General features: G+C 42.6%; 1 protein-coding gene across 4 annotated transcripts in view; it reads right to left on the reverse strand.

Annotated features, from left to right (window-relative positions):
* LOC124614002 (glucose transporter type 1) overlaps positions 1 to 11,009 on the reverse strand; it is a 499,751-nt gene extending 488,742 nt beyond the window's left edge. For all 4 annotated transcript variants that reach the window (XM_047142810.1, XM_047142809.1, XM_047142808.1 and 1 more), the window contains exon 1: positions 10,889 to 11,009. The gene's annotated coding sequence lies outside the window, so the exon portion shown is untranslated. The remainder of the gene's footprint in view (positions 1 to 10,888) is intronic.
* Positions 11,010 to 12,960: the final 1,951 nt, after the last annotated feature.

Consider the following 12,960-nt stretch of genomic DNA (forward strand, 5'->3'; position numbering starts at 1 on the left):
TAGGAAATCAGACGTAATGTACTCAAAGAAACCACCCCGGCGTTTGCCCTAACCAATTCAGGGAAACCACTGCGTGGCCTTCCAGACGGGAAATTGGACTTCGGCCCTCATGAATACAAGTCCAGTCATTTAATAAGTGCGCCACCATGTTCGGTGGCAGGGATTTATTAGAAGGATCCTACGGAAGATTAACTTACCGTCGAAGCATGTAACTACAAAGTTCTCGTTCGATAAAATCTTTAACATTGTTCGTAGGTAGGATCATTAACAAGTAGGATCATTAACAAGTAGGATTAACATGAAGGAGGAATAAGATTCAAAGAAGATACGCGCGTTTCGTTACTGGCTTGTCACAAATGCGGCGAGAGACGACCGAAGGAAACTACTGTGCATCGCGTAGAATACCGGTAGCGATATTAAGAGAGCCTATGTTTAAATGCGAGTGAAGGTTATTTTGGCCAGTTTACACCTCAACGGCAAAACTAGTGATAAACGGGAGTGTGAAGAGCGATATCGACCATCATTCTGCCCGGGCACCATCAGTAAACAGTAGGAAAGGTGGAGGGGGGGCAAAGGGGTCGTAGGAAGAAATGAATGTTGTATCTCCACTCCGTCGCATACTGTACAGTGGATTGCTGTGCCCGGGGTAGACGTAGAAGAAAGTTGGCTATGACGGCAAACTTAAATTTTGAATATTTTTCTTCTTTGCTGCTGGCCTTCGAATCTTTGTAGAATCTTCTTAAAATAATATAGTGTAATATTTAAAAAATAATTTTCTATGTTTGTGATTCATAATTATATTTATTAAGAAATCCTGTTATTGTCTTTTTAATGGTTCAAATGGCTCTGAGCACTATTGGACTTAACTTCTCAGGTCATCAGTCCCCTAGAGCTTAGAACTACTTCAACCTAACTTACCTAAGGACATCACACACATCCATGCCCGAGGCAGGATTCGATCCTGCGACCGTAGCGGGTGCGCGGTTCCAGATTGAAGCGCCTAGAACCGCTCGGCCACAACGGCCAGCGTCGTCTAGCAGATATCATTTCTAATTCAAATAGCGTTACAGGAAATCAGTTTCTCAGAACAGTTAAATCATACGCCAAGTTTTTTATATTTCGGTAATACTTCAAAAATCACACGAATAAATAAAATATACTACATACATGCTAACGGTTACGAAGTGGCGTGAACAACTTGCACACAGTGGGCTGAAAAGCACGTTTGCATTTGGCGAACTATAGGAAAGCCATGATGAAACATTTGGGCTTGACACGGCTGACAGATTTTTTTTTTTTACTGGTATTAGAGCCTCGGGTCACTCGGATGGTATCATTAACTGGTCTTGACTTATCATCAAGTACCTGAGGTCTGGTTGGAAACAAATTTAGTTACACAAGATGCATTGCTTAAGGGGAAAACAATAACAAATCGAAACCAGTAATGATAGCTTAGAGTGGTCTAAACCATGAAAATCTTAATGCGCATTAAGTTGGGTCGCCAAGACAGCATTATCCACCAGTTTTACAGAAATCAGACAGTTGTTGTCAAAATACAAGAGTGACCCAATATTTGTTGGAGTAAATAGATGTGTTCGGCAGGAATGCAGCCTTTCCATATTTCTCTTCAACAGATACAGTGGGGGATGCAATAAACGAACATGAAGATACACATCTTTAAGAAATTAACTATAAATGAGGAAAACATACAACGCTTAAATTTGCAGATGATACAGCTGTTTTCGCCTAATCTGAAAATAGGGTCGAGAACGTCGTAGAAGGCATCAACAAGATTTTTCAGAAAGAGAATATGAAAATATATAAGAAGAAAGCAAAATCCTTGTACGTAGTAAAGTTTCAGTAGCAGTAAAACTCCGTCTGGATGGAGAGAATCTGAAGCAAGTGCCCACGTAGTAGAGTAACAGACGATGGTAATCATGCAAGGAAATTAAATGTAGACTTTACAAGATACTATTCAACAAGAAGAAACTACTAAAACGAAAAATCGTAGTTTAAACACCAGGAAACTTCATTAAACAATTGTTTGGAGCTTTGACTTATATGCCTAGGAAACAAAGACAGCTGGGGAGGCAGAACGGAGAAGACTGCAGGTTTTTCGGGTATAGAGTTGGAAAAAACTAACTATTTCATGTACAGAAAGAATAACCAGTCATGTGGGGAGAAAAGTCTTTGTGGAGGACTATCAAGGAAAGGAGATATTGTCAATTCACTGCAAATTAATAGAAGGAAAAATGCCAGGGGAAGAACGCACGAGGAACATTAGACAGGTAAACCAACCTCTGAAATCGACAACTTATTGGGAACTGAAGATACTTGCAGATGATAGGAAAAAACTGAGAAGTAGAACTGCTGCTGACCAATCTTCGGATTGAGGAGGAGAAGGAGAAACTTAAATATACAGGATGTCTCAAGAAGAATGTTCAGTATTCAGGTTTATGACAAAAAGGCTTATTTGAAGCAAAAAGATTGGTACGGTCATATTTCCTATTTCGAACACATTTAATGTGCAACTGTTTTTGGGCCAGTGGCGCGCACTGATGTCTCTTACCCATCGATCTTTGACGTTTGATTCTAGCCCAACCTACCTCGTTGCTGTCAACCTCTTTGCTAGGGTTGTTTTTCTGTCATGAAACTAGCACACTGAACGCGCAGTTGTCCATGGTATGTTGTGAGTGAGGTAGTGCGAGAGGCTAAGAGGGTATCACAGAGAAGCTTGTGATAACTGCGTTTGTACAGGCGCTAGCTAAAATGCCACAGATCTAAACTAATAAAGACTATGCAGATAAGTAGTATGTTTATGCGTTGTTAGTGCTCATGCTGCTGACGAAGAATACCGTCGGCGCGTTCTGACACGTCGAACTCCTGATCGTAGAGTTTACCAGCGTGAAACAGGCATTCTTATAATTTCCCACTTTTCTTCTGAACTTGTGGTTTGACAACCTGTTCGGGAACGGCAATATATTGTTGAAATGATGCAGCGTAGTTCTACCACCAACACGTACCAATGTACCACGAACAGGTGTATGACGAACATGACATTCGGAAAACCTTTACCCATTCCAGGTACAGCGTGTCCACAATTTTTACACCGGTGACAATGCAACAAGAATTGAATTTTATCACTGGTCAAATGACAGTCGTCATTTGCTTCCAGTAATACTATCCACTGATGAAGCTTCTTCCACACGGAATGGAATCAATAACACAAGTAATAATCATTGATGGTCGCAGGAAAATCTACACGCCGCAGTAGAAATCAATTTCCAGGTTCGTGTTTTCATCAATGTTTGATGCGGCATGATCGATAACATGTTGACAGGTCCAGTCATTTTAGAAGATAGAATGACAGGATCGAATTACTTACATTTTTTGGAAAATTCAGTTGTTGACCACCTTGAGGACGTTTCTTTGGTCACGTGGTCTGCAGCGTAACTTTCAGCATGACTGAGACCCTCCACATTTTGGCAAATGCGTAAGGGGCCATCTCAGCCGCACTTATCCTAATCACCGGATTGGTCGTGATTGTACCATTATCTGGCCAAGACCGCCACACCTTACCGCAATAGATTGTTTATGGAGTTGGGAGAGGTCTGAGATGTACAAACGAAAGGTGGATATGCAAGATGAACTGCTTGGAGGCATCATGGAGGCTGCCGTCCTCATTATGGAGCGTGCAGAGGGCCTCAGACAAGCAATACAATATGTTCTCCAAAGAGTGCACAGATTAACTGAAGTTGACGGTGAGACATTCGAATATTTACTGTGAAATGTACAACAGCAGTAACGTGACGTGTACTATAATGCTTAGAGGTGAATGTGAAAGAAATAGGTATTTTTCAGTTAATACTTTGTAAAACGCTTGTTGTAATGTTTGTAAACCTGATAACGTATCGAATAATATAGAAAATAAAGAGCAATGTAAATTAATTGCGTTCTATTCTGGAAACCATTCGGAATAGGGCTTACGTCCATTTTTTGCTTCAAATGATCCTGTCATGCCCCTCAATACTAACCATTCCTCGTGGAGCACTTAGTATGTTTAAAAAGAAAATTACACGGAAGTTCACAGTTGCTCTAAGGTAATATGCCTAGTCTGTGACCGAGCGAGGTAGCGCAGTGGTTATTAGACACTGGACTCGCATTCGGGGGGACGACGGTTCAATCCCGCGTCCGGCCATCCTGATTTAGGTTTTCCGTGATTGCCCTAAATCGCTCCAGGCAAATGCCGGGATGGTCCCTTTCAAAGGGCACGGCCGACTTCCTTCCCCGTCCTTCCCTAATCCGATGACCTCGCTGTCTGGTCTCCTTCCCCGAAACAACCAAACAATCTAATCTGTGTTTTCTACTGGTCTCTTGATATATATATATATAGAGGTCCACCAAGTAACATTTTAGTGAATTATCAAATCCATTATCTTATCCAGTTTTCACGTTACCGGACTTTTCCCTACATGATGTGTGAGAGAAGTCAGGCTTATGGTGACAGTAAAAAAGCAAGCAGCAGACCTGTTACAGGAGAAGGAGTTTAATTCCGACGTTTACCTCATAATGTGCTGCGGAACTCTGTAACCCAGTGCCTTTCTTCCCGAGGCCACCTGTTACTGGGCAGGTGGGTAGGCATGCGACATAGAAGACGACGCGGTAATTACACGCTGGCGGTGCGTCACAGAAACCAAATCACAGTCGGCATGTTGCTCCACCGCCACCAGCAGCAGTTCATTCGGCCTTCGGGGGTGGAAGAGGCGGCAGTGGAGGCGGCGGCAGGAGCGAGTCTTTCAGCCGGCTGCCAATGAGACGGGCGCAATCAGACGGCCGGCGTCCGCCACTAATCTGCGACTGCTCCTTTATTCCCCGTGATGAATGCCTTGGCGGAAAGGTCCGCCTAAACCCTTTCTGATTACCGCTGCGGTGCGCGGAAAAGAATGCTGACTCGGTCGTCGCGTTCCTCGCTTCTCGACGACTGTCGCCTCCGTCGGCGTTCGGGGTGCCCTCAAGGATATGGCTGCTTAATGCGGTCGCTTTTCCGTCGTGGAGTATTTTAATTGCTAGGATGTCTCATCGGAGAGCTGAAATAACAGGTCTACCGGAGAAATTGATATGCAGCACAAAAACGCTTTGATGTCGCTTTGGCAGAACCGCGGTGTCTCGCTTACCGCACTGGGTACAACCAGTGTAGTGCTCAACATGACAGAAGTGTGCGTTCCAGAACTTAAAGTGTCAGAAGTGTATACGTTCTCTCTCCTAATTCGTTGTGAGCTCGGAATTCTAACATTTGTTGAGATTAGTAGTACCTGGCGAGGGAGGACAAGGACAAGAATACTCTGAATGCTACCTTGTTCCTATCATGATTTTAGCTTTTTCAGATAGGTAGTAGTACGTCTTTTACCACCATTCCTCCTTGCTTATACTCATGGTGATACAAAAAGCATCCCACTTAATTGGGAAGCCCTGACTCAAACACAGTGTTGCCAACCATCCTAAATTAAATAAGGTAAATATATCTATTAAAAACAATAAAAAAACTGAAATAAAACAAAATGTGTTATTTTGCAGTTTCATTTTTGGAATAATTAAACTTTGTAACAGACTAGCATGAATTTATATTTATTTGCGTAATTTGAAATCACCTGGACAGTACAGTAATACAAATAATTATATATGAAGCCGTGAATGAATGTGTACAATATCTGAATTACTCGTACATGTGCTTGACAATACGGGAAGAATAGACCCGCATTTTTAAAAGTTCAGAACGCATTATATGTATCATTATACATGTTAATTTAAACGTTAATTTGTATCCATGAAACCTACATTTAGTATTACTTCATCGAAATCATCTATGCATCATAGTGAAGCTGACACCTGCATAAGACTATTCTTCCAATTTTGTTTAAAATGGAACATGGAATAATGTAATCCTCACAACACTTAGTGTGATCTCTAACCCGTTCTCGTACTTTAAGAATAGTATTAAGTGTCTCAGAACTCTATCTACGGCGAAGTTTCGTTTAAGTACAGTCATCTGACTACACACTCTCAACTTCCCGTTAGACCTTGCAAGAACAAGCATCAGTAACGTGAGAAAAGCCAATGCTTTAAACGGATTTTATCCAGTCATATCTCCGTGCTTATATATATGCAATACCGTTGGACATATTGTTCCCTGGCGGTGTTCCTAGCCTGACGAGCCCAGAACACACACCAACACAGCTTTAGTTTCCTTTTTGTGCTTTCTGATTCAATATAATACATTTTCATGGGATTTTAAAGTGTGTTTCGATCTCTTAGTTCAAAACAAATAATATCCCTATAATCAACATGAATTTTAATTCTTTCCTATAGTCAGGGGAAAAAAAGCAGAATGACTGCAAAAAAAACCATAATTCCGGACCCCAGCTAAATCACTCATTTGTCAGCTAAATGATATTAAGATGAAGCCAGAGTCAGCTTTAAAAAGGCTGATTGTGCAACACTGCTCGTACAGCGTGAAGGTATGTTTGTCGAAACACCCATTGTATGTGTCATCAGGTTACCTTCCATTCGGAAAGTGGCTACACTCTGCGACTGTTATGTGACTTATAGAGTGCAGCAATCAGTCGTCCTTTTTTAGATTTTATTACGCAAATCCAGATTTCGGCTAGTAGCTAGCCATTCTCAATGTACTATTTTTTTCCTATTGTCAATGCATCTAAGTCCCTATTGTTCGGGCGTCGGTCACAGTTCTTTGAATCAATACGTAACAAAATCTTAAACGACGACTGATTGCTGCACTAATTTATAAGCCATTGATGTAATTTGTAGTTACAACTACGATCGACAGAGGTCACTGCTCCGTATAGTACGTAGTTTGTATGGAAGAAGATAATAAAAAGGAAAAAAAAGTACGTCTGTGGCGATTGTTATTTCGCACCGTGTCCACAGTGTTGCTGGTTTTTGCCTACTGCGACCGAGTGTATAACTGTTTCCGGCTTTACGTGTTGTATTGTCGATTCAGCTTTTTATTATGGGTAGAATAATGACATATACATGCAGAATCATAGAATTCACTGCTCTTAGATACACTCTGCAAAAGACGACTATTTCATGAATAACTCTTCAAAAGTTTGTACCATCATCCATCAATGTTCCTCCTCTGCGTTAGGTACTGCGTGGAACATTGAATAGTGGTACACATTTGGTGCATTGTTTGTGCTGTAAAACTGAATGAGAGGGTAAACGAACTTCGTGTATTTAAATCGAGACAATATTTTCAGTTTCAATTTGTAATGGAACGCTGTAGAAAGATGGTAATACTCCGTTCCGAAATACCTCTAAGGCAGTGTTCATCAGACGAATATGCCGGCTGTAGTTGTGACCCAAATTACATGCCAGATGCATACCAAAACAGGGTGATATAGCGTTATGATAAACTGTACAAGTTAGGACCATTTTTTGTCTCTGATGGGCGACTTTCTTAAGCCCCTATCATCCAAGTGGTAGTTTTGCGTACAGGTGCCCATCTGCTTAGGAAAACGCAAACCTTTATTCCAAGAGTACCACGCTGCACGTAGTGCTACATGTGGGAGGTTCCTCTACTTCTGCAAGGATAGCTCTTGCGTCCAATAATGGCACGTAACTTAACACACATGTACCACCACTGTTTTTGAAAAACATCGTAACGTCTGTTAATGTTCTTATTCTAATGCAGTTGTATAGCTTTTCAAGCTCGAAGTGTCACACGCGTTATCAGAAACTAGTAAACGATAAGTTCGTTGAAGTAATTAATATATTAACTTTTTGAATTTTTTGGCCACTGCAACAACTTTCCATGTTAGCAGGCTAGTTTAAAGAACAGGAAAGAGATCCACAATGATCGTATTTGTGTTACAGATTAGTGACTATTGTTCTAAATACGGTAAAGATTCCGAGACTATGTTCCCAGAAGAGTCAAGCAACATTTTGAGAAATTACGGCTGGTAGTAGACGATGGATCTCATACTGAGGCTTACTAATATCCTTCCCACGCAACATTTCGCTACTGGAACGGGAAAGGGAGGGGGAGAGGAGATTATAGCGGCACTAGAACTCCTGACCACAATCCATATGGTGGTTCGTATAGCACTGATTTAAATGAAGCAAAATAAGTTTCCGCTTACGTGCAGTCGAAAAACAAAAAGAATTAACTGAAGCGTTCGGTATTGGATAGCTAATTCAAAGCCAACACCACCTTTCAACCTAATCTAGACCTCAGACTGTGCTGCAGATTAGTACGTCGTCACACTGAAGATTTCGCATTCACATCCGTTTGCTTCGGCCAACTCTCAATCATACTGTTACTTTCGAACCTAAGCTAGGTCTCGGGCTGCATTACAGAACAGTATTACCACAAAAACAAATGCAAACTGTCAGTGTCCTCTCTTTGTCTGCGCACATATGACGTTACAAGTTCCATCATTACGTTACGGGCTGAAGCTGATCCCACGGTATCAGTCAGCCTCTTCACTACTACTGCCACCAAATGTGACTAGACTGTGAACGTGGAGGAAGGAATGTTGCTAAACTGTCACTGCGGGATGTAAGCGCCAGACACATACGAGAGAGGTAGAATATAAGCTCAAATGGTAGGTAGTTTTCAACGAACATTTCATGGAAGAAACGTTAGTGTATGCCCGCGCTTTTGGAAGACTTGGTAGAATTTTAGTAATGAATGTGGCTGCCATAAGGGAACGTTTTGTAACAAACTGTGATCCTCTAAGCTATCTAACCAGACAAACCGAGTAAGGTACCACAGCAATTAACATCGAACTCTTATCCAGAAGCATTGTGGTACACGTCGTACCCGGTCATCTTAAGTATTCCGCATGTTACATTATTTCAAGCAGCTGGCCTTCAAAAAGGCAGTGGCCGATTTCTTTCCTCAAATTTGCTTTAACCTTAGAACGCCAAAGGGTGGAAAAATGTATCATTGTAATTAAACTATTTTACTACTCCATGTTTTATTCAAAGGAAGTCCTAATTTATAGTGTATCCACCACGTAATTACAGTTTTTACCAAATGCTACGTTATATACAAAATAAGTAAAAAATGTCCAGTTACCCTAGCCCGGCAGTACCTGATTGACGGTAACTGAGAACTGGTACCAACTCCAATTGTGAATCTTACGAGGGTTTAGTAATCAAGGGTTAATGATGGTGTTCCTCATGAGACAAGTCCCAGCTTGCTTCTTTTATACAAGTACGAGAGACAGTCGCACGATGTAAAAAAATGGAACTAGATAACATCAGTTACTTTATGGAGTGTGTGAGAGTTAAAATATGCCGTATCAATCCTATTAAAAACTGACTCCTCCATGTTGTTTAGTGGCCACGAGATTAGCAAATTTTATTTCATCGTTTGGCCGTTATTTTAAATTTTTGGCCGCATGCTGAGGCAATAAAGTCATGTGCATCATGTAAACATTGCTCTTTGTGGTACTGTGTTTTAAGTGCTGTATTTTAACTGCTTAGGTTTAGTGTTTTCTGAGGCGGAGGTTTGAAGACCAGCGCAACATTTGCCTACGCGACCTAGGCAAACCGCATGAAAATCACACTCAAGGCTGGCCCTTTTACCAGAGTGCGCACGCAAAACACAATTGTTTGTTTACGTTTACTCTCAGCTGACAGTGCCTGCAATGAGCGCCGATCGTCGGAGGTTTTTCTGCATTTTGCTTCATTTCTCTGGAGTTGCAACTTAATTATTAAACAATCATCCGCGAAAAGCCTCATGCAGCTTTCAATACACTAACGCTAACCCCTCCCTCCCAAGTGATCACGACGTCAACGAGACACTGAGCAATAATCTGTTTACCCGCACCTAGCACCTTGTTTACGTTTGTGTTCAGTACTCGTCACTAGTAAGGGCCCCTGCTGTTAATGGAATATTGTTGATAGTTGTTGTCAAGGAGTTGATGGCAAAATTCGATCCACAGTACAATAAGCAAGCAAACGACATTTCTGCCAACATGACTGACCACCGTGGCAGAAAGATGGTAATCGGCGCATAAACGTCATGCTGTCAAAAGGCTCCTCCAACCGATTATGTTTTGTAGCGCACTTCGTTAATAAATCAGCACCATCTGGTGGCCATAGCATTAATATGAACTTCTTTGAAATACAAAGAGTTTCGAATGTGAAGACATATCTACGGAATTGCTCAAAAAATAGTAGTATTTTAAATTCATTGTCTGTTAAGTGTTTATTGCACACTCAACGGAGCACACGTGTCCTTTCGGCGCTTCTATAAAGGGAATGCTTTCGTTTCAGCGGCTTTATTACTCAATCATCGCAAAATACCTGTGTACCTTGACGCACTTCGGGAACTAACGACTGCGTCAAATTACACGACACACACTTCTGGCCTGTTACATGATATTCGATCATTATGTGGGGTATAGGCCGCAGAGCTCAACACAGCAACGCGAGTTTAAATGAGTTCTGTCATCACGACTCACGCGCCCGTTTAAAGAGCCACGCTACAGTAGTGCCAACTGTAGCGGACAGCGACGGGAAAGCATGGCCTGGTGCGTAGAAAGCCTGCTCTCGACCTGTCACGTAACACTGGCCAGGTATCCGTGCAGTCAAGGTCACGTATCACTTGAAATCGCTCAAATGGTTTATCTGACCAGTCGTCTGTTTAAGAGCGTGACCTACCGAGATCCGTGTTTGTACCCTCTGAGCAAAGGACGATTTCGTTTACCCTGACAGCAAACAGAGAGAAGTTACTATTCGTACTTAGCTGTTGCGTGTTGTCTGGACGGACATTCAGATGTTAGGCGGGATAACAGTAAAAGCAACAACGGGGTGGAAATGAGTACCGCAGAGTGCCTAGCGTTCGCGTGCCGCTCACCTGCTCGTAGCGAGATTTCTCCGCACGTGACTGCTGGAATACGGCTGCGTTCACACTCCCGACCACGACTATTGTTGCCACAGGACTGCCGGCTGCGACCGCGTTAGCGCGAGAGAAGCACAAGGCTGCCAACCACGGCAACAGCGGACCCCAGTGACTGGCCTGGCACGCCAGCCGGGGCCTGCCTGTCCAACGCGCGGTTAGGCCGCTTTCCAGGGACCTCGCGCGCCACGTTCGAATAAGACGTCCTGCGCGACTGCTTCTCCCCCACTGCTGTATGTGACTCATTAAGGTGCGAAAAGGGTGCTAGTGCTGTAGGTAGGTGGTTTTGCCTTGTCTTCTTCTCCGTCTACATCTACAAGATTACTCTGCAATTCACACCTAAGTGCCTGGCAGACGGTTCATCGAACCGTTTTCATACTACTTCTCTACCATTCCACTCTCGAATGGCGCGTGAGAAATATGAACACCTAAATCTTTCCGTTGGGGCTCTGATTTCTCTTATTTTATTATGATGATCATATCTCCGTACGTAGGTGGGTGTCAACAAAATATTTTCGCATTCGGAAGAGAAAGTTGGTGATTGAAATTTCGCAAATACATCTCGCCGCAAAGAAAAACCGCCTTTGTTTCAGTGACTGCCACCTCAGCTCGCGTATCATATCAGTGACACTCTCATCCCTATTGCGCGATAACGCGAAACGAGCTGCCCTTCTTTGCACTTTTTCGATGTGCTACGGCAATCGTACTTGGTAAGAATCTCATGCCGCGCAGCATTATTCCAGCAGAGGACAGACAAGTGTAATGTAGGCTGTCTCTTTAGTGGGTTTGTCGTATCTTCTAAGTGTTCTGCCAACAAAACGCAGTCTTTGTTTCGCCTTCCCCACAATATTATCTATGTGGTCTTTCCAAATTAAGTTGCTCGTAATTGTAATTCCTAGGTATTTAGTCGAATTGACAGCCCTTACATTTGTGCGATTTATCGTATACGCAAAATTTATCGGATTTCTTTTAGTACCCATGTGGATGACCTCGCACTTTTCTTTGTTTAGTGCCAATTGCCACTTTTGGCACCATACAGAAATTCTCTCTAGATCATTTTGTAATTGGAATTGGTCGCCTGATGAAATTACTAGACGGTAAATTACAGCGTCATTTGCAAACAATCTAAGGGGGCTGCTCAGATTATCACCTAGATCATTTATGTAAATCAGGAACAGCAGATGGCCTATGACACTACCTTGCGGAACGCCAGGTATCACTTCTTTTCTACTCGATGATTTACCGTCTATCACTACGAACCGTGACCTCTCTGAGAGGAAATCACGAATCCAGTCACACAACTGAGACGATACTCCATATGCACGCAATTTGACTAATAGTCGCTTGTGAGGAACGGTATCAAAAGCCTTCTGGAAATCTAGGAATATGAAATCAATCTTAGATCCCTTGTCGACAGCACTCATTACTTCATGGGAATAAAGAGCTAGCTGTGTTGCACAAGAACGATATTTTCTGAATCCATGTTGGTTATGTATCAATAAGTAATTATCTTCAAGCTGATTCATAATGTTCGAGTACAGTATATGCTCCAAAATGCTACTGGAAATTGAGGTGAGAGAAATGGGTCTGTAATTCAATGGGTTACTCCTGTTTCCTTTCTTGAATATTGTGCTACTTTTCAGTCTTTAGGCACAGACCTTTCGTCAAGTGAGCGGTTGTATATGATTGCTAAGAAAGGCGCTACTGTGTCTACATACTCTGAAAGCAACCTGATTCGTATACCATCTGGACCGGAAGACTTGCCTTTCGTAAGTGATTTGAGTTGTTTCGCAACACCTAAAATGTCTACTTTTATGTCACTCATGCTAACAGCTGTTCTGGTTTCGAATTCTGGGCCGGCCGCGGTGGTCTAGCGGTTCAGGCGCTCAGTCCGGAACCGCGCGACTACTACGGTCGCAGGTTCGAATCCTGCCTCGGGCATGTTTTAATCTCGCTTCCCGAGCCCGGGGTCCCGGGTTCGATTCCCGGCGGGGTCAGGGATTTTCACCTGCCTCGAGATGACTGGGTGT

This window comes from Schistocerca americana, chromosome 4 (assembly GCF_021461395.2).
Source record: "Schistocerca americana isolate TAMUIC-IGC-003095 chromosome 4, iqSchAmer2.1, whole genome shotgun sequence".
Classification (NCBI taxonomy): Eukaryota; Metazoa; Arthropoda; class Insecta; order Orthoptera; family Acrididae; genus Schistocerca; species Schistocerca americana.